Source organism: Dama dama, chromosome 4, assembly GCF_033118175.1.
Source record: "Dama dama isolate Ldn47 chromosome 4, ASM3311817v1, whole genome shotgun sequence".
NCBI classification, from domain to species: domain Eukaryota; kingdom Metazoa; phylum Chordata; class Mammalia; order Artiodactyla; family Cervidae; genus Dama; species Dama dama.
Genome location: NC_083684.1, coordinates 31261759 through 31286078, shown reverse-complemented (window position 1 = coordinate 31286078; position 24320 = coordinate 31261759). Strand labels below are relative to the sequence as shown.

At 47.3% G+C, this 24320-nt stretch overlaps 1 long non-coding RNA gene across 1 annotated transcript; it reads right to left on the bottom strand.

Moving 5' to 3' along the window:
* Positions 1-861: 861 nt before the first annotated feature.
* Positions 862-18821, bottom strand: LOC133050459 (uncharacterized). Its single transcript, XR_009691623.1, has 3 exons — positions 18337-18821; positions 1305-1472; positions 862-899 (listed from the first exon to the last, which is right to left on the bottom strand). It is a non-coding gene; the product is annotated as an uncharacterized LOC133050459 (long non-coding RNA).
* Between the last annotated feature and the right edge of the window lie 5499 nt (positions 18822-24320).

Here is a 24320-nt window from a genome sequence, read left to right as displayed (position 1 = left end):
CCCTGTCAGAGCAGGTGTCTGAGAAGCACTTGTGGGGCTGGGGGCTGGGTCTCTAGGAACTCCCATCCAGGACCTGCAGATTATCCCCTCAACTCCCCTCTACGCCCGCTTTTTCATGTGGGCTTTACAGATACAGGTGGGGTTGGGTGGGGGGAGTGTTAAGTAACACATCTGAGGTCATACCCAGGCAGTCTGACTCAGGACTGGGGCCCTTTATCTGACCCTAGGTGAACCCCGCCTCCCTCTGCTCAACCCCACCCCCACTCAGAGGGGAATCTCAGGAAATGCAGACCCCTTCATTGCTGGGGTAAGTGGGAAGTGTGGAGCGGTGTAAAGGGTGCCCAGCTGTGATATCGCACACTCAGCAGGACCTCAGGCTCAGTCTTCAAGCTCCCTCTGAGAGCTAGTCCTACCCACAGTCAGGGAGTGAGCTCCCCATACACAGGGGAAACCAAGGAGTGCTCAGCTGAAGTGTTGCAGAAAAGACACTTGCCACATCTGTGAGGAGGACTCAATGGTCTCTACTTTTTTTTTTGGCCATGTCATGTGGCATCTTAGTTCCCAAGCCGGGGATCAAACCTGTGTCCCCTATAATGGAAGCACAGAGTCTTAACCACTGGACTGTGAAGGAATTCTCCTCAATGATCTCTAAAATAATTTTCTAATCACAGGTTAATTCACATGGGTCATTTTTCACTAATTCATTTATTCATTCACTAAACTGATACTTGCCGAATGACTCCTGAGTGCCAGGACTTTCCTTACGTTTTCAAAAGCAAACTGCCCACAGGGCAGGCAGCAGCGCTGTGATGTGTGGGGCTCTAGAGCAGACTGCCTGGGTGGAACATCCCAGCTCCTCTTGCCAGTCAGTTTGCCTCCCTTAGCCTTGGTTTGCTTATCTGCAAAATGGGAGTGATATCAGTAGCAATCGATGAGAATTAAATGAGAAAATGCTAAGTGCTTCCAACAGTGGCTGGCATGTGGTAAGGACTCAGTCAGTATTTGCCATACCCACATGCAGAGGGAAAATGAAATTATGGACCTTGTAAAGACTGTATAGTCCATGGGGTCGCAAAGAGTCGGACAAGACTGAGTGACTTTCACTTTCAAAGCCGGTCATAGTCTTTACTGCTGTCTCCGTATTGAATAGAGCTGGCCTCTTCCTCCTTTTTGGCCACATTTGGAAGAAAGTGACCTCCCCAGCCAGATGTGGGTGTACAAACCCACAGCTCTCACTGTGCTGGGATGGGCAGAGAGATAGCCAAGGGAATTACCCTGCTTCCCACGAGGAGTTCATTCCCCACCTTCTGCATCCTTGGACACACGTGTTCCAGGTTCTGTCTGTACCTGCTCCTTCGTCTGCACCCAGTCTGAGGATCAGGAGAAACTGGTTCCAGTCCTGGGTCTGCCTCTCACTGGCTCTGTGATGCTGAACAGGTCAGGGCCCTCCTCTGAGCCTCAATGTTCCCCATCTGTGAAATGGGGATAATAAGATGACCCATGCCACAGTGTTTTCAAATGAATCACAGGAGGAGACTTGGGGCAGGGAACCACTCTGAAACCACTCTGCCAACCAAAAAACTCATTTCCCCATCCCAACAACTCTGTCAAGTGCCTGTACCCAAGTGTCTGAGACGGAAGGCAATCCAGAGAGAAAACCTTGCTCATCACCTATGTGTGTTTGTGGCAGCAGGCCACATCCCTGGCGTTTTGTGACGCTGCAGAGGCTGTCCTTGTGTAGTCCCGGGGTCCTCTGTCGAGTTCACTGAGTTCTAGAAAACTGAGTCACATTTTCTGCTGGGTCCCCCCACCCATGTCTCCTTGAAGTCAGCACTCCCCACGTTGCAACTAAACACAGGAAATGGGTTACAAACCAGCTGTCAAGACTGTGGGGGCAGGAGCTGTGGGCCTAGAACACGACAGCTCTTGCCGGGGCTATGTCTGGGAAAAGCTTAGAGAACCTCTCATCACAGTCCCAGCGTGGCCCTGACCTGCCCACGGGTCTCTTATTGGGACAAGTGTCCCTCACCCCTCCTGATCTTCCATCCCGTGTCTGCCCAGACAAATCCCACCCTCCGCCCTTATAGCCTGATTCAAATGTCTCCTCTTCCAAATAGTCCTCTTGGAGTTATCCCATTCTTCCCTAGGAGAAGTCAGCCTCTGAACCTCTGTTGGAAAGGGGTACATCTCACCCCTATTTCGCTTGACTTCTTGTGGCTGGACTTATAATCAGATTGACACAAGACAGATTAACAGGAGATAAAGAAACAAATTTTAATTCGTGTGCAGGGAGGTCTCAGAACTGGGATCCAAGGGACTTCCCTGGTCCAGGAGTTAGGACTGTGTGCTTCCACTGCAAGGAGCACAGGTTCGATCCCTGGTTAGGGAACTAAGATCCCACAAGCTGTGCAGTGCAGCCAAGAAAGAAAAGAAAAAAAAAAAAAAAAAGGAACCCAAGAAGTGGCCCAAGCTGGCAGCTTTTATACTTTTTAGACAGAGAAACAATAACTTTGTGAGGAATTAACAAGACAAAGAAACTTATCACTTAATTAGTGAAGAATCTAAACAGAGTTTGGGGGGCTTCCCTGGTGGCTCTGTGGTAAAGAATCCACCTGTCTGTGCAGGAGACAGAGTTTCCATGCCTGATCCAGAAAGATATCACAAGCTACGGAGCTTTTTGAGCCTGTGCGCTAGAGCCTGCAAACTGCAACTGCTGAAGCCCATGCACCCTAGAGCCTGTGCTCTGTAACAAGAGAAGTCACCTCAATGAGACGCCCCCACTCACCGCAGCTAGAGAGTAGGCCCCACTCACCACAGCTAGAGAAAGCCCACACAGCAGCGAAGACCCAGCGCAGCCAGAAATAAAACAAGAGTTTGGACTTGGGGCGGTCAATAAGGAAACAACTAACAAGGTTTGTTTATGCAGTTTCTCGGCCCAAATTCCCGCTCTCTGGCGATAAGGGTGTCCTTCCTCCTCCATACACAGGAAGGGTACCTTTCACATCAGAAAATTGCTTCCTGCTTTTCAAGGAGACAGAGGAGGGTCAGAGCTTCCTTCTTGCATCGGCTGCTCCTTGAATAACTTCAATTCAAAATAATCAGTACACCAATGTGGCCCACTGGGTGCAGCCTGCCCTGAGTCCCACCATCTCAAAAGTCCTCAGCACTTTACCTACAAGAATACTACCATCCAACTCTTCTAGGCATCTCTATGCCAGGCCCTTTCCTTTATAAAGCTTTAAAGTGTATATTAGTCCCTTAGTCACGTCCGACCCTTTGCAATCCCATGGACTCCTCTGTCCATGGGATTCTGTAGGCAAGAATACTGGAATGGGTAGCCATTCCCTTCTCCAGGAGATCTTCCCAACCCAGGGATCAAACCTGAGTCTCCTGAATTACAGGCAGTTTCTTTACTATCTGAGCTACCAGGGAAGCCTAAACTCTGCATGGACAGATTCATTTAATCCCCATAACAGTCCTATTGAAACATCAAAAGTGAAAAAAAAAAAAGTGAAAGTTGCTCAGTCATGTCTGACTCTTTGCAACCCCATGGACTAGACTGTCCATGGAATTCTCCAGGCCAGAACACAGGAGTGGGTAGCCTTTCCCTTCTTGAGGGGATCTTCCAACCCAGGGATTGAACCCAGGTCTCCTGCACTGCAGGCAGATTCTTTACCAGCTGAGCCACCAGGGAAGCTATGGAGGGATGCTCCATGGGATGCTCCACAGGAAACAATCCTATGGAAGGATGCTATTATTACAGGTGAGGCGATGGAGCCCCAAAGAAATTGAGTCACCTACCTCAGAACACATCACCTGTGAGTGCCCAAACTAGCATTTGAACCCATATCTGTGTTGGAGCATAACTTGTCTCTTTTACGTAGCTTCTCAGTAAGTGTATTTCATTCGTTCATTCAACAAACATTTTTACAAGGGCCCACTAAATGCCAGACCTCACCCTTGGGCTCTGTGGACATGAGACAGACATCACCTCTGCCCTCATGGAATTTATAGCCAGATGGGCTGAAGGATTAAAAAAGATTCAGTGAAGTAATTCATAAATCAAGTAATTCAGTAAGTAAAAATAATTCTATATAATGTAAGGGCAATGCAGAAGGCAAAAAAAGGAAAGAAAAAAAAACATAAGGGCAGAGATGACATGCAACAGGGAACCTGCTTTTAGCCGGGTAAGCACGGAAGGATTCTTGGTGAAGGTGACACTTGTAATAAAGTCCTGGTGGGCGAGGAAGAGCCAGTCTTGGGAAGAATGAGCCTAGGGCACAGAGAACCAGGCAGAAGGAACTGCTTGTGCACACAGGCTCAGAGTGGGAGAAGAACCAGAGCGTTGGGCAAACAGGCAGCTAGTAAATGTGTCTGAGGCACAGGGGCAAGAGAGATGAGGCCAGAGAGGAGGGCCGTGGAGACAGGGAGGGAGGTGCAATCTTGATCCCAGAGTAGGAGGAAGCTGTGGGTGGACTTAGGCAAGGAGTGAGGGCATCCATTTACATTTTAAGGAGGGTGGCTGAAGAACTAGTCTCTGCCCTGACTAGGTCAAGGCTGTTGATCAAGGCTGGATCAAGGATCAAGTGTCCTTCAGGGTCAAGCAGGAGCTGTGCAGAAGTCCCCCAGGGCAGAGGGCAGGGCAGCCTCCCACCCCATCCAGGAGGGAGACACTGAGGCTGGTCCATCCACAGTAGCTAGTTCCCCCAGAGCTGGAAGGCTGGCACCTGTTCATCCATCAGGTAGTCTCTCTGTCTATCTGCCCAACAGCCCTCTGCAGTCTTGGGTCCAGGGCTGGCCTCCCCTGACCCTCACCAACAGTGAGCAGCTAAACAGTAACACCTGGCTCTCTGTGTATTGTTCAGACATAATCGGTGATATTTTCTTTTTTTCTTCTTTCTTTTTTGCCACACTGTGTGGCATGCAGGATTTTAGTTCCCTGACCAGGGATCAAACTTGTGGCCCCTGAAGTGGAAGTTCAGAGTCTTAACCACTGAATTGCCCAGGAAGTCCCAAATACTGAGATTTTAATTTGCATCAACATCTAAGACAAGAGTGAAATGACAAAGATGTGTTGGAACTTTTCTTGTTCATCAGTGACATGAGCGTTGTTTTTTTTTTTTTTTTTTTTTTACTGAATTGGATCACAGTCCTCAAAGCCTGGAATTCTTGTTGACTCGAATAATAGCTTTTGAATACACAGTTGAATGGGATAACAGTTTTCTGTTGTTTTGTGCTATTCACGACATAACGGCCACAGGCGTGACACACTCATTGAATGTGCCCTACCACCATTTTCTCCACCACTTCCTTAAGTCTAGCGAGACGATCAACAAAGCGAGAAATCAAGGCCTGATCTGTATTGCAGTGTACATAGATGTCTGTGGTATACATACTCCCACCACGGACCATTTCAAGGTATTGGACTGACCAAAAAGTTCGTCCGGGCGTTTTTCCATAAGATGTATCATGCCTTGAATGTGGAATTGGAGGAAAGCTGTGCCATGGCTCACTATTCTCTAACATTTCTATCTTAACAGTGCAATGGATGTCAAAAACCACAAGCACGTAGATGACTCGTTTGCTAAGGCTGCCGTGACTAAGTACCACAGGCTGAACAGCTGAGATGACAGAAACGGGTTGTCTCACAATTCTGGAAGCTGGGAGTCCGAGATCAAGGTGTCCACAGGGCTGGTCCCTTCTGCTGGCTGTGAGGAAGGGCCCATTCTAAACCTTTCTCCTTGCTTCTGGTGGTTCACTGGCTATCTCTGGCATTTCTTGGTCTGTCGAAGCATCACCCTGATTTCTGCCTTCATCTTTTTATGACATTCTCTCTGTGTGTGTCTGCATCCAAATGTCTCCCTTTTATAAAAGCACCAGTCATACTGGGTTAGGGCCCACCCTAACGACCTCATATTAACTTGTTTCCCTCCCTAAAGACCCCCATCTATAAATAAGGTCACATCTGAAGTACTGAAGGTGAGGAATCCCACATATGAATCAAGGGGAAAGATACAATTCAGCCATTAACCATAGATAATTGCAAAATATGACATAATAATTAGAAAGTAATATCTTCTGAGGATTTATTACCATTCTGATTATAGTTTAATTATAAGTTTATGTGATTTAATGCTTAACAAGGACTGTTTCATAACCAACAACTGGAGCTTGCAGGCTGGTATGAACAGGCTCCAACACATCGGAGGCCCTCACCTCTCTCAGCCCTGTCCCAAGTCCCAGACTGACCACCCTGCGGGCTCAGATGAGGGACAGGTCAGAAAAGCTGGGGGCAAGTCCTGAACATCTCCTCTGAGGAACCCTGAGAGCCCAGCCTCTTCTTACCAGGAAAGGGTCCTGAGGGAAGGATGCTCTAGTGACAAGCTGTGGTCACAGGGCTTCCCGACCTGACCAGCCAAGAGCTGGAAACAGTCCAAGTGCTCAGCGCCAGGAAGTGGCTCAGAAAGCGCAGCCCAGCTTGCGACACTAGGGTGACCAACCATCTCTATTTGCCCCGGACTGTCCCTGCTCTCAGCCCTGAATGTTCTGGGTTCCAGGAAATGCCTGAGGACTGGGCAAATCGGGACAGCTGACCATCCCCACCTTATGGTCAACCTCCCCCAAACTGCGTATAAATACTAAATTCAGTGAAAATAGGGCTTCCCTGGTGGTCCATTGGTGGAGAGTCTGCCTGCTAATGCAGGGGACACAGGTTTGATCCCTGGTCCAGGAGGATCCCACATGCCACAGGACAGCTGGACCCATTTGTCACAACTACTGAGCTTGCACCCTAGAGCCAGTGAGCCACAACAAGAGAGGCCAACCACGATAGGAAAACCGTGCACTGCAACTAGAAGAAAGAAAGGAAGAAAGTGAACTTGCTCAGTCGTGTCTGACTCCTTGTGACCCCATGGACTGTCACCTACCAGGCTCTTCAGTCCGTGGGATTTTCCAGGCAAGAGTACTAGAGTGGATTGCCATTTCCTTCTCCAGGGGATCTTCCTGACCCAGGGATCAAACCCAAGTCTCCGGCATTGCAGGTAGACGCTTTACCATCTGAGCCACCAGGGAAGCCCATCTGAGTCACCACAACTAGAGACTAGCCCAAGTGCAGCAACAAAAGTGTAGCCAAAAATAAATAATAAAATAAAAAAATTTTTTTAATAAAATAAATTCAGTGAAAATAAGCAGAAAACAAATGGGGCATCTCTACCCATCCCAAGGACCTGTTTGTCTGCTCTGAGGTGAGGTTGATACCCAGAGTCTACTCAGAAATGCTCTGCAAAGCCGGTGGTATCATATCGGTGTCCCTGGGTCCGGCTTCCAATAGCAGAGATGTGGGGAAAGGAGAACCAACCCTGAGGGGTGGCTAAGTGTGGGACCCTGGAGCCCATTCCATCCCAGCTCTACCACACACTTGCTGGGTGACCTTGGGGAGGTGACCTGACAGTTCTGTGCCTCAGTGTCTCCTTCTGTAAGTTGTTCCTACCACCGTGGGTGGTTGTGCAGTTTCAGTGAGATCGATCACAGAAAGCATAGTGCCTGGCATGCAGCCGGCACTTAAACAATGCTGTGTGTACGGTAGTTGCTCAGTCGTGTCCGACTCTTTGCAATCCCACGGACTGAGTCCACCAGGCTCCTCTGTCCATGGGACTCTCCAGGCCAGAATACTGGAGTGGATTGCCATTCTTTTCTCCAGGGAATCTTCCCAGCCCAGGGATCAAACCCTGGTCTCCTGCATTGCAGGCGGATTCTTTACTGTCTGAGCTACCAGGGGAGCCAGAAACAATGCTACCAGGAAGCAAAGCCAGTTGGAAGGATTGTGGGTGTTTCTTTCCGTTTTAGAATTATTTTCATTATGGCTGTTCTAAAATTGCTTTGTGCAACACAGTCAAAGTAGAACAAAAACCGGAGGTATCTATGTACCTGGGTGGATATAAATAGAGCCTGAAACCAAATGTTGCACTGTGGTGAGGGAATATGATGGGGGGCTGCTCCCCGGACACCGCGGCTGGCCCCAAAGCGTGACATTCCTGGAGGTGTATCTTTAGAACAGCTGAGATGCAGCTGGCTGGTTTCTCTCTGAGGTTATGCTAACCCAAGCCAGGGCTAAAAACCTGAGCAGACTGAGGAAATCGGTGGCGGGCAGGCGCAGCTCCTGAGTCAGAGAGGGTGTCTGTTGTTGCTGGGAAAGCCCAGCATGGGCTCATCTCGGGCCCACCTCCACAGCTGACACAGATTCCATTTCCCTCAGCACTCACCGCGCCTTGCAGAGATCAGCCTCGGCAACTTGGGGAGCCAGCCTGGCCACCCAGGCAGGAAAGTCTGCCCCCCACCCTCACCCCATTCATAGAAGGGGCAGCTATCTCTCCTCCCAATCTTCTTTCTCCCTCGTCTCTGAGCTCCTGTCCTAATATTAGATTTGCTAGTGCAGGGTGGGGCAGGGAGTAGGGGTAGGAAGGGGCAGTTCGGGTACAAAAGGTAAAGAGGTGCTTGCTGCCAGGAGCCCCGGACTCTGCACCTCACTCGAATCTGCCTCGGACTCTGTGAGGCAGGCTCTCTTATTATCTCATCTCTAAGTCAAAACAAAACAAAAAGTACAAGCCACAGACAGCACAAAGTGAATCACCCTGGAAGCTTGCAAGGCTCCGGTGTCCACTGGCTTAACCACTGAGCCATTCTCCCCGCTCCCTCCACCCCCAAACCTCCCCTGGCATGCGGACACCTGCCTGGACCTCAGGCATGGCAGGAACAAGCCCAAGCTGCGTTTGCAGGCTGGAGCTGGGGGCGCGACCCTGTCCAGGCCCACCCGGTGACCCTTGATCGAGTCCCTGCATTTCTCTGTGTCTCAGCTGCACTGTCTGCAGAAGTTACTGGAGCAGGAGGTACAGACTGCAGAAGCCGCCAAGGGCCGGGCAGGCAAAGCTGACGAGAGCAGGAGGGAGAGGAGAATGGGTGGGGGAGCCCAGGGTGAACTGGAGAGTAGGGGCCATCTTGGGGAGCACTGCCCAGCTCCAACCAAATGTCACTTGAAAGGGTTGGGGCCCCGTGTGGCCTGATCCTTCAGCTCTTTTGAGAAAAGCTAGAACTTTTAGTTCAGACTTTGCCTTCCAGTGCAGAGGGTGCAGGTTCGGTCCCTGGTCTGAGAGATGAGATTCACATGCCTCACAGCCAAAACACCAAAATATAAAAAAGCAGAAGCAGTACTGTAGCAAATTCAATAAAGACTTTAAAACCGGTCCACATTTTAAAAAATTCTTTAAAAAAAGGTTGTCAAATGAATTTAGAGCCCTTTGAGAGTCAAAGCCTATATATATGGCCAGACACCGCCATGGGCCTCTCATTGGCAGCCTTTAGACCCCATGTCAGAGCCTTGGGGTGTTCCCTGATGTCCATGTGCCCCTTTAAGTGGAATGGAACCTCACACTTTTATCAGGGCTTACAGTTCTCCAGAACAATTACTTCCGAGTTTCCCTTGTAGTTAAACATGGCCACGTGACCGAGTACACCCATCTGCCCTACCCAGAGATCCCAAAGGCTAACACTGATATGGGCCACGTGCGGTTGTCAACACGTGCTCCGTTAACCCCTTCATGCTCACAGCAGCCCCACAGCAGATACTATTTTATCCACTTTTTCCAGGTGAGGAAACTGAGGTGCAGATGCCCAAGTTCACACAACCCAAGAGGAACAAACCCAGGATTCTCCCCAGACAAGCAGCCTTGCTATCTCTGTGGGTCTTGTCGCCCCAGAAGAGTGTAGGGATGGCAGTGGCAGGGATGGGGTTCAAGACAAGGGCACATGTCCTCTGGCTCCCAGCACGGAGTCTGGCCTGGCTGAGGGGTCCCCTCTCCATGGAGGGGAGCAGAAGAGCACAATGGACAAAAGTCCACTTGGAGCCCTCACGATAAGAGGTCACTCCTGGATAAGCCTCCTGTGTCTCAGTGTCCGCATCTCTAAAATGGGCACATCAGGAGCTTATGACTGGTGGGAATAAAGGTACGTGCAAAGTGCTGAGCCCAGGGCCCTGCAGAGTCTGAGGACAGTGAGGATCCAGGATTGTTCTAGTCCAGCTAAGCCCCCAGGGAACCAGAGAGAGTTTGGGGCTTGAGGGGCCTGCAGGGTGTGTGGATATCTCAGCCCACCTGTGCCAGAGCAGGCACCCAGCAGGGGTCAGAAAATGTGTATCTCATGCTCCTTCCTCCAGCAGCCCCAACCTGACCCCCAAATCTGCAGGGCTCCCCGGGGGCCCCAAGAAACTCCTGATGGGTGAGAGGACCAAACTGGCAAAGGGTAAGCCTGGGGAGGCTGAGTCCCAGCCAGGACCCCACCTCGCTCGAGAGGCCCCTCAGTACCAGCCCTGCCCTGCCCTACCCCCACTTGCCATCTGCCTGGCCCCTGGGGTTCTGCTCCCTGCCCCCCAGCTGCTGGGTTTGCTCACGTGATGCCCCAGCTGCTGTGAGTCAGAACACAGAGTCACAGAGCCACCCCAGGGTCAGGGTCGGGGGTGCTGACCCTACAGTTCAAGAGGAGGAGGAGGCACTGGGGTTTGGGACTGGGGGGCCACATTTCTCCCATCCCCCAAGCTGCACCCCGAAAATCCCACTGCCTCCTCCGTGCTCTCTCTCAGATCCCTGCCGTGTAGAGAAGCCCAGTGGCATCCCTGAGAGGGGTGCAGCCCCACCGCCCTCCATCCGCACACAGCTCCTGCTGAGGATGAGGTGACCTGGGGCTCAGTTCGGCGGGATCGCCGTCCATGGAGCCCCTTCATGGCTGTCCCTGCCCTGCCTCTCCCGTCTCTGTCATGCCGGACCCGGCTAGGAAGGCCACCCACACTGCACACAGACCCAGCTGTCGTGGCAGTCTGAACAGAGTATCGCAGAAAAGAGTGAGTTTATTAAGAACAAAGAGCGAAAATAATGTGGACACTGCGAGCACAGCGGGCCGACATACTGACAAACCAGGGAAAGTCAGCTGGACACTGTTAGGACAGCAGGCCGACTCGAGGGAGAGTTGAGGCTTTCTGTGGGTTAGTAGCCAATTTTTATATCCTCAAGAGAAAGAAAATTGCGGCTGGAAGGGTGGCATTAGGTGATTGGTTAGGGCGCTATAGGCTGAGCACCTGGGTGGGCATTTTTGCCTAATTTGGGGTCAGGGAGCTGGCCTGTAAAGACCAGGGGCTTTTGGCAATGGTTACAAAGGGGCTTCTCGGGTGGTGATAATGGTAAAGAACTCACTTGCCAATGCAGGAGACACAAGAGATGCAGGTTCGATCCCCGGGAAGATCCCCTGGAGGGTCACAAAGAGTCAGACAGGACTGAGCAACTGAGTGCACACCCACACACAAAGGGACTCAGTTCCGGAGGTGACCTCGGTTCTGGGACTCCACTTCTGTGGCCTTGGGGCAGGACTCCATACCGGCCACAGCCCTGCCCGCTCTTTCACCTGCCCTTCCGGGTGGCTACCTCCCCCTCTGCCCCAGCCCTGCATTTCCTCAATGGCCCCACTCAGCCAGCTTCTCTCCAGGCTGAAGCAGCCTTCAAGACTGGACTCCTATGTACTCATCCCGCAGCAGCTGTGTGGCCTCTGGCCAATCACTGCCCTCTCTGGGCTCCTGTCCATCCAGACTCAAGGCCTCCTGCCACAGATTCTGAATTATTTGATTTTGTATAATGCCTGTGCATGCTAAATCGCTTCAGTCATGTCCGACTCTTTGCGACCCTATGGACTGTAGCCCTCCAGGCCCTTCAATCCATGGGATTCTCCAGGCAAGAATGCTGGAGTGGGTTGCCATTTCCTCCTTCAGGAGATCCTGACCCAGGGATTGAACCTGCATCGCCTGTGACTCCTGCATTGCAGACGGATTCTTTACTACTGAGCCACTGGGCAAACCCTGGATAATGCCCAACATTAGTCATTTATTTTCAACCCTCTCCTACCGAGTGACTTCATATCAGCTAAGGGGGAGGACGGTGTTTTCTTCCTGAGAGTTTTGGGTATCAGGTTACCATTTCTCACTGGCTCGGCCTTTCCCCGGAAGATATAGGGTACATGGGGATAAGGATCTGAAAGGTAGAGGCCCCAGAAGGTCAAAGTCTGCGCCCGTCAGAAGTAGAGAATGAAACCCTTGCTGGCCAAACACCCAGAGGCTGCACCTGCTGCTCGGCAAACACGCCTCCGAGCAGCAGGAGGCCTGAGGCCAGCCTCCCGCGGGCACATGGCCAGGGCCACCCTACCCCAGCTGTCTGAGCCTCTACCAGAGCAAAAGGGGCTGCTACGGGCCAGAAATACACCACAGTCACCCATGGGGTGGGCCACAGGACGTCACAGAAACAGCCCAGTCCTGGAGACATGCAGACCAGGGGTCCTGTCCCCCCGCCATCACTGACTCACACTGACTTTGGGCACAGCCCTTTCAACTCTGAGCCTCAGTGGGCCTAATCCTAGCAACAATACGGTAAATGAAGTGCCCAGCCCAGGATCCAGCCTAGAGTTAGAGCAGAAAACCGCACCATAACAGGAAGAGGGGGAAAAAAAGATAAACTGAATTTTCTTTTTTCCAGTGCTTACGGAAGTCAATAAAAAAATGTCCAAGGTTAATAAATCAAAAAACAGCCATATAAGCATGCTATTTATTGCCCTGGAGGTAACCACGACATAAATTAAAACTGTTAAGTGGTGGACTCTGAGGAGGGGGTTGGCAGGAAATCAGGCCTTTTGATAAGTACTATTTACCAGTTCATGTTTGAAAATATCTATCTCTTAAAAGTATTTGTCAAAAAGGGACTCAGCCCTTCCAGTGTTGTTTTGGGAGGTCATAACTCTTTAACAGATGGCTCAGTGGTAAAGAATCCCCATGCCAATGAAGGAGATGCAGGAGACCTGGGTTCGATCCCTGGATGGGGAAGATCTCCTGGAGGAGAAAATGGCTACTCGCTCCAGTTTTCTTGCCTGAAGAATCCCATGGACAGAGGACCCTGGCAGGCTGCAATCCGCAGGGATTGCAAAGAGCTGGACACAACTGAGCGACTGAGCACACACACACACACAACTCTTAACAAAAGCTTTTGGGGCCTATGAAGCCAAAATAATGTCAAGTATTCAAGTTATGGAATCAGGTTGCTAAGATTCAAATCCTTGCTTTGCAACTGGCTAGCTGTGCCACTTTGGGCAAGTTATTTAACCACTCTGTATCTCAGTTTCCTCATCTATTGAATAGGAATAATAATAATTCCATGCTGCTGGCATATAATTGTGAGTCTTTATTATTATTAAAGTAGGCAGAGAGCCGAAGAATTGATGCTTTTGAACTGTGGTGCTGGAGAAGACTCTTGAGAGTCCTTTGGACAGCAAGAAGATCAAACCAGTCAATCTCAAAAGAAATCAATCCTGAAACCTCATTGGAAGGACTGATGCTGAAGTTGAAGCTCCAGTACTTTGACCACCTGATGTGAAGAGCTGACTTATTAGAAAAGACCCTAAAGCTGGGAAAGACTGAAGGCAGGAGGAGAAGGAGATGACAGAGGATGAGATGGTTGGATAGCATCACCAGCTCAATGGACATGAGTCTGAGCAAACTCCAGGAATTGGTGATGAACAGGGAAGCCTGATGTGCTGCAGTCCATGGGATCGCAAAGAGTCAGACATGACTTGGCGAATGAACAACATCATCTATGATTCATAAATCCAACTGGTCTATAAAAATAGGGTTATATGCTACACATAGTTTTTTGTAACTTGCTTTCTTTCCTCTTGCCAAGACATAACGGACATTATTCCAGACCAGTACCTACAGTTCTATTTCATTCTTTCTAACTGATGCAAGAATTCTATTGCATACAATATAAAATGGATTTAGCCATAACCCCCTCTTGAAGGAAATTTAAGCAGTTTCCAAGTTTTAGTATAATATGCTTAGCAGCAATGAACATATATTTTGGGCACATGTGTGGCTATTTCTGAAGAATAGATTCCCAAGAGGGGAATTGCTGGGTCAGAGTTTGTGCAGTTAAAACTTTTCTAGATACTGCTAAATTGCCTTCCTTAAAAAGTAGTACCAATTTAGATTTCCAGAACTCTGTGAAAGTGTCCGTTTTCCCATACTCTTACCACTTTTTTATGCCAGTCTGGAGGGGCCTGATGCCATTGGGTTTGGGGGGAGAGGGTTTGTTTGTTTAATTTTATTTATTTTTATTTATTTTTTTGCTGCACTGGTTCTTCATTGCTGTGAGCAGGCTTTCTCTAGTTGTGGAGCACAGGCTCTAGGGCTTGTGGGCTTCAATTGTTGTGGCACATGAGCTTATTTGCTCTGTGGCATGTGGAATCTTTCTGGGCCAGGGATTGAACTCATGTCTCCTGCATTGGCAGGGAACTCTTAACCACTGAGCCACCAGGGAAGTCCTGATGCCATTGCTTTAATGTGCCTAACTATAATTGTGAAGGAGTTTGAACATCTTTTCATAATTTCATTTTTCATTTTTATTTCTTCTTATGTGAAGCAAATGCATATATCCTTCACCCATTTTTAATGGTTTTTTTTTTTGCCACTAATTTATTTTCTTACTAATTTACAGGACCCCTTTTCATGCTAGAAATTTTAATTCTTTAAAACATGTGAGGCAATATTTTCCTGTGGTCTACTGCATGCCTACTTCAGTATTCTTGCCTGGAAAATCCCATGGACGGAGGAGCCTGGTAGGCTACAGTCCACGGGGTCACGAAGAGTCGGACAGGACTGAGCGACTTCACTTTCACTTTCACTGCATGCCTTTTAGCTAAATTCTCAGTATCTTTGGTCACAGGATGTTTTACATTATTATACAGTCAAACATGGGGCTTCCCTGGTTGCTCAGCCGTAAAGAATCTGCCTGCAATGCAGGTGACTCAGGAGATGTGGATTCAATCCCTGGGTTGGGAAGATCCCCTGGAGGAGAAAACGGCAACCCACTCCAGTATTCTTGCCTGGAAAATCCCAAGGACAGAGGAGTCTGGTGGGCTGCAGTCCGTGGGGTCACAAAGAGTCGGACATGACTGAAACCACTGAACAGATAGTCAAACATAATGTCCTTTTATGAATTTTGGCCCTCATGTCTTAGCTCCTATTGGCCAGACCTTATTAAAAACATTCTAGGGCTTCCCAGGTGGCTCAGTGAGTGGTAAAGAATCCACCTGCCAGTGCAGAAGACATGGGTTTGATCCCTGATCTGGGAAGATCCCGCATGCTGCAGAGCAACTAAGCCCGAAGCACCACAGCTAGAGAGTAGCTCCCACTCACCACAACTTGAAAAAAGCCCATGCAGCAAGCAACAAAGACTCAGCACAGCCAAAAATAAATAAAATTATAAAAAAAAATAATCTGTATTTTATTTTAATACTTCTATAGTTTTCAAATACCATTTAATCCTTTCATCTTTAATCTATCTGGAGTGTTTGTATGTGTGTGCATATGGTGTGAGGTAGGGATCTAATTTTATTTCCTTCTAAATGGAGAGCCAATTGTCCCAACAGTCACTTGTGATGTCCCTTTGCCAAATGTAACTCTCTGACCGTCTAAACACCCCTGTTGTGATCAGCACATGGCAGAACTCTGTAAACGCTGATTTGGGGGAGCGACCCAGACAACAGCTAAATGAGACCAGCATATTCTATCACGTAGCAAAGCACAGGTCTCAGAATTTAGAGCTAGCAGTGAATACAAGGAGCTCCCAATATAAGTGAATACTTGTGGCTTTGGTTTTTATTGTTTTCAAATCAGCTTTATCTCCCTGCAAAAAATCTCCACATTTTAAGTGTACAAGTCAATTACTTGACAAGTGTGCCCACTTGTGTAGCAAACACCTCAATCAAGATACAGAGCATTTTCATCTTTCTAGAAACTTCCTTCGTGCTCCCTTTGCAGTCAACCTCCCCACCACTTCCACCCCAGGCAACCATGATGCTAAACTGAATGTGTGTGTAGTACATTGATAAGATTTTCAGAGAAATAAATAACCTGGCTGCAGCGTGAGTCTGTTGGCTGAGGAAGAAGACCAACTTCCCCTCCGGGAAAGGACTACCCTCTTGAAACTGACAGACACCTCCCTGGACCTGTTTGGTTAAGAAGGGGGCAGGGGTAACCCAGGCTATGTATCCCCAACTCAGGAAGGCAAGTTTGTTCTCACAGTTTTTCCCAAGTCCAGAAATTAAATCTGCCAAATTTTTACTTAATATTTTAAATCTATAGATCTTTTACAACTTAATTCAAATGATTGCTTTTAAAAGAAAACACAATATCCTGTGTTAAATGACCAGGGTCACATGCCATAATTAATGAAAAGCTATTCATTAGACTAATATTAAAAATTAATCTCGCTTGGGACTTTCCTGGTGGTCCAGTTAAAAATTCTCCTGCCAATGCAAGGGATATGGGTTTGATCCCTAGTCCGGGAGGATCGCGTGTGCCATGAGGCAACTAAACCTTGTACCCCAACTACTGAACCTATGCTCTAGAATATGCGAGCTACAACTAGTGATCCCACACACCACAACTACCAAAGCCTCATGCCTAGAGTCTGCGATCCATGAGAGAAGCCACTGCCGAGAGAAGCCCATGTACACAGTGAAGAGGAGCCCCCATTCACCATGCTAGAGAAAGCCCACGTGAATTGGAATCAGACAGACTGGGATCCATTTGTACTTATTAATAGTTAACATGTCCTTGGAGAAGAGAATCATCTTTCAGAGCCTCAATATTCCCACCTATAAAATGGGCATAATAATAGTACCTTTCTCAGGTGGCGCTAGTGGTAAAGAACCCACCCGCTAAGAGACACAGAAATACAGAACAGACTTTTGAACTTTGTGGGAGAATGTGAGGGTGGGATATTTCAAAAGAACAGCATGTATACTATCTATGGTGAAACAGATCACCAGCCCAGGTGGGATGCACGAGACAAGTGCTCCGGCCTGGCGCACTGGGAAGACCCAGAGGAATCGGGTGGAGAGGGAGGTGGGAGGGGGGATCGGGATTGGGAATACATGTAAATCCATGGCTGATTCATATCAATGTATGACAAAACCCACTGGAAAAAAAAAATAATAATAATTTAAAAAAAAAAAAAAAAAAGAACCCACCCGCTAATGCAGAAGATATGAGACACAGGTTAGATTCCTGAGCCAGGAAGATCCCCTGGAGGAAGGCACAGCAACCCACTTCAGTATTCTTGCCTAGAGAATCCTAAAGACAGAGGAGCCTGGCAGGCTATAGTCCATGGTGTTACAAAGAGTCAGACACGACTGAACGACTAACACTTTCATACTGTGAGGACCGAATCTGGTGGGATTTGCAAAGCACACCGCTTGGCACAGAGCAGGCTCTCTACAAATGAGAAGCAGTTATTCTATATCCCCCTCCCTCCAAGGATCTTGGAAGATGCAAACCACTGATATCATCAGCCTTTGCCTGAGTGATGAAGTGGTTAATGAAATCAGTCCTCCCTGAAAGAAGCGACTCTGGGAGTCACCAGCTTTATTAATGAATTGCTCACTAAAGTTCTTCCTGTTTTGCTGACAGGCACAATTAACTGCCTGCAGGCTGGTGGCCCTAACTAAATGATAACCAATTTGGGGGTTGGCCTGGAGGCAGGATATGGGTGTGGGGGAGCCCAGGCCTCAGGAGTGGCGATTGTAGCACCTGCTTCGAAATCACCACAGCCAAGGCCTCTTTTCAGGTCTGGCTCCCTCTGGGCGTGGAGGCCTGCGAGGGCTGGGGAGCTGCCTCTAGCCCCTGAGGCCCGGCGGGAGGGGATGTTGGTGAGTGGGAATTACTTTTTGCACTGAGAGCTGCATCAGGCCCTGGGTGATTGTCTCAGGGAATCCTCCCAGCCCTGTCCTGTTGGTGTTGCCATTCTCCTCATGCACCAGTGAGGAGCCCCGAGGCTCAGAGAGGTCAGACAGTAGGCGGTCAGGGCACTCAGCGCTGCCTTTCCCCTGTGGTGGGGCCAGGTGGCGGTCCTAGCGTCCACACACTAGGAGGGACAAGTCTGACCTCAAGGACCTTTGCCTGATGCCAGGTCCTGTGGGGCCTTGGAGACTTATCTGTGCTGGCTCTGGTCCCATTTCACTGATGAGGGACTGAGCCCCAGAGAGGGAGAGGGACTGGCTGGGACCAGAGTCAGAAGCCAGAGCCTAGATGTCCTACCCCAGCTCAGGGAAGACAAGACTGAGTAGGCCTCTGTGCCTGCCTGGGGCCCCCCAGCCAGAGAGCTGCTGTGAATTCTCACCCCTCACTGCTGTCCGTCCCGTCCCCTACACCCCTCTCCCCCACCCCCACCCCCTGACCCGTGGGAAGCTACTTACCCAAGTTAGCATCTGGGTAACACCTTCCTAAGTGCTATAAGTGGTAGATGTGGCTGCTTTGAGGCTGCAAGTTCTCAAGCTTCTGGGTTCCTGGAAGGCAGTTCTCATGACCCATTGCACATCTTCCCAGCCTGCTTAGATCCTTGAATCACCTCGGCAATTGCAACCCCCAAAAATCTCCCAGAACAAACCATGGGGCTTGGTCAGAACACCTTTCACCGGTCAGATGGAGCTGGAGGCAGAGGGATGACTGGCCTTTCTTCCTGGTTCACCAAGGGGGAAACCGAAGCCCAGAGAGGGGACAGACCAGGCCACAGTCTCACAGCCAGTCCGAGGTGGCAGAGGTGTGGCTGGGACCCTGAGTGGCCCTCCCTAACGGAGATGGTGGCCTGCTGAGCTGCTTTGTGGAATCACTGCCCTCTCTGGGTCTCGGTTTCTCACCTCTAAACTGAAGGGTGTCAACAGAGTAAAAGAGCAAATGTGACAGTAATATTGTGTTTGTTATTACAGTTGACCTGGAGAGGTGCGTGAGACCTCATCCCATTTTAAAAAGATTTTACAGAGCCTACTATGCTGTAGGCACTCTCTCAAGGGCACTGCAATTATTGGCTAGTTAACTCTCCTATCAACTCAAAGCTGGTTGCTATTATGACCATCCCATATTGCAGATCTGTCAACACAGGCCAGGAGAGGTTAGGTAGCTTCCTGGGTTGTATAACTCGTATGGGAGGGAGCTGCCACTTCTGCACAGTCAGTAGTGACATCGGCCACAGCGCTGCGCTTATTTCACCAGCCATCCACGGAGGAGGCAGCAGGAGGTCCTTACAGTGGCAGTCTGGGGAGAAGTGGACAGACGTGAGGTCACTGAGAGATGTGCCAGGAACTGAGGAGTCAGGCTCCACTTTCCTGCCTCCGTGAGGCATCTGACCTTTCTCTGAGTTCTGCCGGCTATATCTGACTCACTTCTGCTCACTCCAACTCAGAGGATGCCAGCACCCTGGCAATGGTACATGACAGTGCAAACAAGCTGTAGGCTGGATGTGTGCAGACACTGGCATTATTATAAAGAGAAGATTTTCTTTGATGCGACCCAACACAAAACGTCCCCTCAGACCCTCCAACACAGTAGATCTAAAACTGATCTTGAGATTTTTGTTTTCAGCGACGGCAGACTTCCTTTTACCTCTGAACACAGCTTAAAATGCTGAGCTAAAAAAAAATTTAATTGAAGAGCTAGAAAGATCATGGGGAAGCAGCAGCTTAAATGTGAGGAGAAAATATCACCCCACAGATGTAACCAGCATGACAGAAACACCAAAGCCACTTCCGTACGAAGGCTATTGGCAGGTGCCACCCACTTGGGCTTCAGTCTGGGGGCCTTCGGAGTAAGCAGGACAGAAGTCAAGTCCAAAGACCAGTCCAGGGAGGGAAGACGTAAAGCAGACCCTTCCCGTGTAGGTTGGGACCCCCTCCTCAAGAAAAAGGTAAACCAGAACTAAATCATGCCCCTCCCCTTGGCCCCAGAAAGCAATTTGGGATTGAGAAGAGCAGAAGGAAGGGAAGAGGCCCACTCTGAGAGCTACAGCTGTAGGCTGGTGCACGGGCACTTTGTCACCCCAGGTACAGACAGGGGCAGACAGGGGGCCTCAAGCTGTGAACTCATCTACATTTTTCCATCTGTAAGTGTCCCAGCTGCCTATCAGAGACAAATACAAGAAGGGGAAGGTAGTTGGGAAGGGATGGAGTGGGAGGTTGGGGTTAGCAGATGTAAGCTATTAAATGTAGAATGGAAAAACAACACGGTCCTACTGTATAGTGCAGAGAACTGTATTCAAGACCCTATGATAAACGATAATGGAAAAGAATTTTTAAAAAGGATGTATACATATGTATAACTGGATCACTTTGCTGCACAGCAGAAATTAATGCAACGTAAATCAACTATGACAGGGCCCACATGGGGCCTCACTGATAAGATGGCTCATTATGTCAACCTGGCAAAGAGTAAAATCACAGTGATCTGCTTGACTGACCAAACTGCCCAAATGGCATGCTGTTTTCTCACTGGCACCTATCTTCTCAAAGCTGCAAGATCACCAGATTCCAGACCTCCGGCTCCATGACCATCCCTTCAGAGAATTTTTCATTGGTGGGGTATAAGAAGGACCCACCCCGTCAGAAAGGGAGGACGCTGGGTCTCCTTAAGAGCCAGTCACCCTCTCATTTTCCTCTAATAAATTTCCCTTTTCTTGCCTGACTTCCCAGCTCTCTTTCTTTGTCTCTGCACTCTCCTTACAAACTATAATTCAAATTTTAAAAAAATATTAATAATTAAAAAAAGAAATAAATACAAGGCTGGAGGGGAACACATCCATTCCTTGGGGGAAGTCCCACAATAATTTTTCAAAGCCAACGGCCATAAGCAGGTCAAAGATGACAAACTACACAAAGACAAGTCAGAATCAGCAGAAAGAGATCCATGGTTACTGCAGATATTGTAATGATCGGATAAAGAAGATTAAACAACTATTCTTACTACATTCTACAAAAATGAACAACAAGCTGAAAATAGCTTCAGGGGATAGTAAACTATAGTAAGTGGCATAGCACATTTTTTAAAGAGCCAAAGGAAACTCCTAGAAACTTGAAGATGGATCAGAAGAAATTATTGAGAATGTACTGCATAAAGACAAAAAGATGCAGGATACTGATAAGAGGATAAGACACATGGAGGATATAGTGAGAGAAAAATCTAATGTATATTTCTGCAGAATTCCAAGGAGAGAGGAGAAAATATTTAAAGAGATGGTGGTTGAATATTTTGAGTATTTTTTCAGAATTGATGCAAGGTACAAGTGGCCCAGAAAATCTCAAACAGAACAAATACAAAAAATTGATATTTAACATAAATAGAAAAATAAGGAAAAAATATTAAAACCTAGCCAGAGAGAAAAGACCATTTACTTTCAAAGCAACAGCCATTAGACTTACAAATCATTCTCAACAGCAATGATGGAAACCATAGAAAAGTGGAATGAATGAAATCCTTAATGTAATGAAGCAGAATAACTGCCAACCTAGACTCTATACTCAGCTAAAATATCTTTCAACAATAAAGGCCAAATAAAGATATTTTCTTTCAAACAAAAACTGAGATTCATCACCAACAAACCCTCACTAAAGAAAAATTTAAAACATGCACTTGAGGCAGAAGGAAAATTATCTAGATGGGAGGGTAGGGGATATAAAAAAAAGAATAGGGACTAAAGAAAGTGGCTAAAAGAACACAGACAAAGGACATCCCTGGTGGTCCAGTGGTTGACAGGCTGGCTGCCAATGCTAGGATCATGGGTTCGACCCCTGGTCCAGGAAGATCCCACATGCTGCGGGGCAACTAAGCCCATGCACCACAACTACTGAAGCCCATGTGCCCTAGAGCCTATGCTCCGCAACAAGAGAAGCCGCGGCAACGAGAATCCCGCACACCGCAACTAGAGAGTAGCCCCCACTCGCCTCACCTAGAGAAAGCCCACGCAGCTACGAAGGCCCAGAGCGGCCATAAATAAATAAATTAAATACGGACAAATGTATAAAATGTTGTATGGAATAATAATCATAAAGTCTAATGGAATTTAAAATGAAATGAAAGTACCAAACAATCTAACATAAATTGGGAGTGGGAAACAAATAGTATCAAAATGTTATAGTATCAATGGGGTATTCAGGTGAACGATAAAGGCTTGATTAATTTCAGGCTTTAATAAATTAAGTGTGCATGTTACAATATCTAGGGTAAACACTATAACAAGGATCAGGACACTGTTTCATGGATCAGATCCAGCTTACTTTTGGTATGACCTGCCAAGTAAGAATGGTTTCCACATATGAAAAGGGCTATAAAAATCCAATCAAAGAAGAATCTATGGCAGACTATCAGTGGCATGCAAGGCCTAAAATATTTACCATCAGGCTTTTTACAGAAAAAAGTTACCAGCTCCTGCACTAAAGGAATAGAAAAAGAGTATATCATTTCAAACTTATTAACAGAGTATATAAATGATATGAGTTAAATGATAAAACATATACATGATATAAATGATAAACATATAAATGATAAAAGAAAAAATTCTTTCAAGGCCCGAAAGAAAAGAAAAAAATAGGATGAGTAAGATAAGTACCACAAAATAAGATAGTAGATTTAATTCTAAATGTTTACAGTAGATGTACATTACATTTACATTTACCTATACACAGTCATTAATTATAAATGGACTAAATGCTCCAGTTAAAAGGCAAAAATTTCAGACTGGATGCGGGGGAGTTTATGTTGTTTAAAAATGAATGAACACATCTAAAGCATAAGAATAGAGAACATTTTAAGGCAATTAAATAAAAATACTAGGTTTCAAAAAGCTAGTATAACTTTATTTGTAAAAGACAAAGTAGACTTTAAGGCAAAATGCATTATTAGTGGTAAGGATAATAATAAAACTTTATTTCACTGACTCAATGAACATGAGTTTGAGCAAAGTCCGGGAAATAGTGAAGGACAGGGAAGCTTGGCATGCTGCAGGACATGACTTAGCGACTGAATAACAGCAGAAGTTCTAATGATCATTGCAAAGTATGAAAAAGAGATGTTTGACAACATTCAATATCCATTCATGGTTTAAAAAAAAATCTTAGTAAACTAGAAATATAAGGAACTTCCTAAATCTGATAAAGGGTACATACTGAAAAAAACCTTACAGCAAATATTATACTTCAGAGTGAAACTGTCATAAACTTTCCCTTTGTGTTTGGTAGCAAGATAAGGAAGCTTGCTATTACTATACCAGTTCTGTATTGTTCTGTGAAGACCTAGCCTGTGCAATAAGAAAAGGAAGTGAGATAAGACAGACAAGCATCGAAAAGAAAACAAACCTCACCATTCATAGATGTGATGATGAGTATACTTTTAAAAATTGAAAAACTATTTTAAAAAATTGACAGTCTATTAGAATTAACAAGAGAGTTCAGCAAATTTGCAGGATACAAAAACCAGTGTTAAAACATCATTGTGTAATACTATATAGTAGCCACAATTAGAAAATAAAATTTTTAAAAGGTCACAGTAACAGGTTCTATTCATTATATGATGGTCCAAAATGATTCTGGCTTCCTGCTAGTCATGCCTCTATGTAATCCCCTCCTCTTGTGTGGGCTGCATTTAGTAACCTCAGTTCAGTTGCTCAGTTGTGTCCGACTCTTGGTGACCCCATGGACTACATCATGCCAGGCTCCCCTGTCCTTCACCATCTCCTGAAATTTGCTCAGAATTATGTCCATTGAGTCAGTGATGCCATCCAACCATCTCATTGTCTGTCATCCCCTTCTTCTCCTGCCTTCAATTTTTCCCAACATCAGGATCTTTTCCAATGAGTCAGCTCTTCGCATCAGGTGGCCAAAGTATTGGAGCTTCAGCTTCAGCATCAGTCCTTCCAATGAGTATTCAGGGTTGATTTTTTTTTTTTTTTAAGATCAACTGGTTTGATCTCCTTGCTGTCCAAGGGACTCTCAAGAGTTTTCTCCAACATCACAATTCAAAAGCATCAATTCTTCAGTGCTCATCTTTCTTTATGATCTATATTCTAATGAATAGAACATAGCAGAAATCATGACATGTCATTTCTGATATTAGGTTATTAAAAGGCTATGACTCCCATCTTGGGTGTTCCCTCTCCCTCTCAAATTACTTCCCTCCTGGGGAAACTAGCTGTCATGTCATGAAGCAGCCCTACAGGTCCCCTTCACAAGTCAAGCCGAGGTAGGAGGTAGATTGGCAGCTGCAGCTGGTCTCCTGCTGACATTTCAAAATGGGATACCAGTGGGAGTATTGGGTCTTGATTGGATGCATTCTTGTGGATTTCCCAGCCTGACGCATGCACAGAGAAGGCCTTCAGTCTAGGGGAAGGATGAAAGGATGAAGAAGACACCTGCTGGAA